At 40.1% G+C, this 5,393-nt stretch overlaps 1 pseudogene; it reads left to right on the forward strand.

Annotated features, from left to right (window-relative positions):
- Positions 1 to 4,587: 4,587 nt before the first annotated feature.
- LOC101655699 lies at positions 4,588 to 5,168 on the forward strand (annotated as a pseudogene).
- The last annotated feature ends 225 nt before the right edge of the window (positions 5,169 to 5,393 follow it).

Below are 5,393 nucleotides of genomic sequence, written 5' to 3' on the forward strand. Positions count from 1 at the left end.
ATAACCATATACACGTGTATATTTAGGATTCTTTTAAGATAGAAATTTGGATTTTATAGTTTGAAGGTGAACTGGAGATTTTTGTATGGGGGGCCTTGTTACTGGGTAAAAAGTGCAGACCAAGAACAAATATGGATAAGCAGGTTGCTGCTTCTCCTCCAGTTATTCTATTTGCATAAGAACTTTGAATAGTAACATTATATAACCTGTGTACCACTCATTTAGCACTTATGATACCTTACATTATCATCAGTAATATTTCAGTGTACACAGTTCCTTTAAAAATACTCAAGCCTCCTGGTACATAAAAACTGATTCACAAGAAGCCCCAGGGTTATGAACAGGTAGGATTAATGGACTACTCTTGTTGTCAGTTACCATCCTGTCGGTTCCAATACATAGCGACCCTGTGCACAAAGAAGGGAACATGGCCCAGTCCTGCGCCACCCTCACCATTGTTTCTATGCCCGAGCTCACTTTTGCAGCCACTGTGTCAACCCACCTGATTGAGGGCTTTCCTCTTTTCTGCCAGCCCTCTACGTTACCAAGCATGATGTCCTTCTCCAGGGACTGGTCTCTCCTGATACCTTGTCCAAAATATGTAAGACAAAGTCTCGCCATCCTGGCCTCTGAGCAACATTCTCGTTGTACTTCTTCCAAGGTAGACTTGTTGGTCCTTTTGACAGTCTCTGGTACTTCCCATATTCTTCATTCGCACCCCAGTTCAAATTCATTAATCCTTCTTTGGGCTTCCTTATTCAATAGCCAACTATCACATGCATATGAGGCAATCGAAAATACCATGGCTTGGATCAGGTGCACTTTAATCCTAAAGATGACATCTATGCCTATCAGCTTCCCTAAGAGCTAATTTCTGTAACAATGAAACTGCTTGCCTTCTGCTTTAACCTTTCCAGGACTGGTAGTAAACCCACTTTACCGATAAGGGTGCCCCAAGGGAATGACAGGGAAACAAGATAGACAGCATTTCGTGGAATGATACTCTAATGTCTTATAAGCCTTCCCCATATCTCAGTTCCAGTAAATGTGGGGAAAATAAAACTTCATTTTATGCAAGCAATTTCACTTTGAGATCTTTTTGTTCCTGTGTGTCAGAGTAGAACCGTTCCATTGGGTTTTCTTCGCTGTCATCTTCATGGGAGTGAATGGCTGGAACTTTCCTTCCTCAGTACCACTGGTTGATTTTCAACCACCAAGTCTTCGGTCCGAGTTGAGTGAGACCCATTCTTACCACATAGGAACCCTGCTGGGGTAGTGGGTGACACTGTGCGCTGCTAACTGGCAAGTGAGCCGTTTGAAAAATTCCCTCTATACATAGGAGAAAGAGGAAGTTTTCTACCCCCATAAACATTTACAGGCCCAGAGACTCTCGGGGACAGTTCCACTCTGTCCTTCAGGGTCACTATGAGTCAGAATCGACTTCATGACAGTGAGCTTATAGCTTGAGGGACCATAAACCTGCTCATTATTCTTCCCTAGGCACGTGATAAGCTAAGGAACAACTAGGCTTGACTTGGGAAGACTATTTGAAAAGTGATCAACTTTGTCGTAAGGAAGCTTGCTCTTGGGCAAAGAATCAACGAAGTCCATTGAGGTTGAGTTCTTGTAAGTGAGGCCTCTGTGCACAGAAAGGAAGCCAGAATCACACAGATTAGCAATGTAACCCATCCTATGTTGGCTGTGTAATTGATAACACCATCTCCAAGCAACATAACCGTAATTTGTATGGGCTTTGAAAAAAAAAATGAGGCTAAAACAGCTTTAGATAAAGGGTTTCTGTTTTGTTTTGTTTTCTATTTCTCTCCATCTCAAAGTTCTCTTGTCTTTACACACATAAATGTAAATAAATTGAGGAAATAATTACTTTATATTCCTGTCCATGAAATATAATGGCAAACTCATCCTAAGCACTAAATTGAAATTTGTCTAATTGATTGTTCAAAATAAGACCTCAAGAATATTGCACACTTTTAAGTGCCTTGATCCATAACTGGAATAAGATTCACTACACTAAATTAAATAATGTTTTTCACTGATTACCTATTGTTCTATATTGTTCATAGTATAAAATAAATGTTTGGGGATTTTTCTAAATACCCAAGTCATGTAATTGCTAGAGTTATCTGGGCTCACATTTTTTTCTTCAGTAACACTTTCTAAAACCATCTGCTAAGAACTTCATCCTGCAAGAAAGGAGGATATGTATCTGATCATTGCTAATATATTTTCAGCAAAGAAAAGGAAAGGAATTACCCATATATCAATTAGTTGTGTCTGGGTTTTAAAACAATAAATTTAAAGGTATTAGCAATAAAAGATTTCTCTACCAAGGTGAACTTTCCATAAAAGAAGAGCTTTCTTTTTGGTAATTGATAAAAGTGGATTTGGTAAACAGATATTGCCCAGGTAGCAATTTTGTGCTTTCCAAAAGAAACGTTTCTGCCATTTGTGTTAATCTTCATCATAATAAAACTATTTTAAACAAGTAACTTTTCTGATTTTTGCTGTATAAAGATCAAGTCTTTCAAAATAGCTCAGTTTTTTAATGAATTTTAAGGGACATACACAATCATTGGTACGTTGAATTATCGTCCTCTAGAATTGGGTAGCAATAACATCTATTTAGAAAATGACCTGATGGCTGAGGAGGGGTAGGGGCACACACACACAAAAATTTTTTTTATGGTTTCCAAACTTACCTGAAAATAATATGAAAAAAATCTATAATATTTTCAAAATCAGAATGATTTGCTTAGGGTTAGTTACTTTACAAACTTAAAATTATAAATTTTTGTAATCCTTGTAAATTAAGCCTTTATCAGTCTCTCTTATCTTGAGAGCATTTTTAAAGTAAAAACAATTAAGTTTTTAGATCCATTCAATTTTTACTTCTTTTAAGTACCAGCATAAACATCTGCCATCTGGCATAGAAATTACCTCATATAACGTGAGGAGAGATGAGATTTATTAAAAGTTCTTTGTCTTTGATCCTTTTCCCTGCTGCATTTTCCACTGGTGTAATTTGAACCTGACTGTATTTAAATAACCATTTATCGCCATAATGGAAGAGCGGACTTAAAAATACATAACCGCTGTCATTCCAGGAGACTGTATTAAGGAAACATAGCCTTTGCCACTCCAGATCAGACCATTTGTCTATCTTGTCTAACTGTTGCCTCTGGCAGTGGCCAATATTGAAGACAATGGAGAACAGCAGAAATATGCAACATGAACACAGACCATTTATTAAGGGAATAATTATTTTCTCAGCAGGTAATCTTTCACGATGGGATATTAGAATTGAGGCACCCCTCCTGTTTACATTATTCAAACTTTTATCAGTCAATAAACTAACCAAGTTGTGTTAAAATTATTTTACTGAATTACACTTAATGATCTATGATGCATCTGGGTACAAAGTAATCTTACATTAAATATTGAATTTTTAAAGGTATTCTTAATGACATGAGTGTTTGGTTTACTAATACCTTGATTATTTTCAATCCTAAGGGAAATAATGTTGTATATCAAAATAATAATTTAAAAGCCCTTAATTTTGACTTGTGCTTCAACATCTAGGTAAAATGTATTCACCACAAAAGTTTGCCTTGCAAGTCTGGAAGACAATCTAAAGTTATGTAATTTTGTACTACATTGATATTGATAATTCCACTGCCATTGAGTCAATTCTAACTCAGAATGACCCTGCTGTTGATAATAGCAGAATAATCCTATTGGTTGATCAGAATGTAGGCCTGTTTATTTTTATCTTCCTTGACCACTCATGAATATTGTTGAAAAAAATAACTGATGCAAATTCCTTTCTTTATCCATTACTAAAGTTATCAATAAATGCAATAAACAGAACACTTGCCAAGTTCAAGCTGAAACACACGCACACACATGTATCTCTATCTTCCCAATGCTCCAGCCATCAAACGTCTTGCTGCTTCCAAAGCTCATCTTTCGCAGACACCTTGTCCTCTGCTAGTCTCCTTCTTACCTCTACCTTAACAAATGTAAATCCCTTTCTTCTGTGATTACATACGTTATCCAAATTCTTCTCTAGGATTACGATAATCCCTCAAGAAATTATAATTACATAAAAATTGTGTAATCTTCCAACCAACTTCTCACCTGAACCATACAAAGGAGTGACAACACAGGTTTCCTCGTTTCTGCTCCACACGCAGGAAAAAGTCTGAGGGTCACAGTGACCTGTGTTAGTTTGTAGGAATGCCCAAACTCCATGTCCCCCTCAGGATATGAACACCTGCTTTGGACAAAATCATCATCTCAGCGTTCAAAATTCAAGTATTAAGCACTGTGTGTAAGCATCCGCACTTCTGACTACACAGCTGAATAGATCCTCAATTCTGATATTTGGAAATGTCCTTTCTTTCTGTGACTATTACTGTCTCACCTTGAAATAGTCCAGCGGAACATTTTAGTTTTGATTTGAAAAATAGTGAGCATTAATGACTGGAGCAGGTGTCATGTGATACCTAAATGACAGAAAAACACTTTCCGCTCGGCCGTTCCACTTGGAGGAGGGCCATAGGCAGCATGACCCTGAAGCCCCACTTCCACAAGGACTGGCAGCATTATGTGTCCACGTGGTTCAACCAGCCGGCGCGGATGACACGCAGGCGCAAGGCCCGACAAGCTAAAGCCGGCCGCATCGCCCCATCCAGCTCATCGCCCATCGTGCGCTGCCCGACGGTGCGCTATCACTCCAAAGTCCGTGCAGGCTGGGGCTTCAGCCTGGAAGAGCTGAGGGTGGTCGGCATCCACAAGAAGGTGGCCCGCATCATCGGCATCTCCGTGGACCCCTGGAGGCGGAACAAGTCCACCGAGTCCTTGCTGGCCAATGGGCAGCGGCTGAAGGAGTACCGCTCCAAGCGCATCCTCTTCCCCAGGAAGCCCTCGGCCCCCAGGAAGGGAGACAGCTCTGCGGAGGAACTCAAACTGGACCTGTGATGCCCATGCGAAACGTCTACAAGGAGAAAGCCCGGGTTATCACGCAAGAAGAGGAGGACTTCAAGGCCTTCGCCAGTCTCCACATGGCCTGTGCCAACGCCCGGCTCTTTGGCATCCGAGCGAAAAGGGCCAAGGAGGCTGCAGAGCAGGATGTGGAGAAGAAGTAGTGTTGCCGAGACACACACACACACTCCCCCCCCACCCCCCCAAAAAAGGGAAAACCTTTTTTTTTTTTTAAGTTTTCTTTGCCTATAATAAAAGATGAATCTTTTCTTTGAGGCAAGCCATAAAAGTCATCAGGGAATCCTTGAGTCAGCTCCTTAGCTCCTTCCATTTGTAGGCAGTCTCTCCATGGAGGCAAAAATCACTTCCTTTGGGCACATGCTTCTTCC

Source organism: Echinops telfairi, unplaced genomic scaffold (genome assembly GCF_000313985.2).
Source record: "Echinops telfairi isolate 266 unplaced genomic scaffold, ASM31398v2 ScPeMD7_21;HRSCAF=78, whole genome shotgun sequence".
NCBI classification, from domain to species: domain Eukaryota; kingdom Metazoa; phylum Chordata; class Mammalia; order Afrosoricida; family Tenrecidae; genus Echinops; species Echinops telfairi.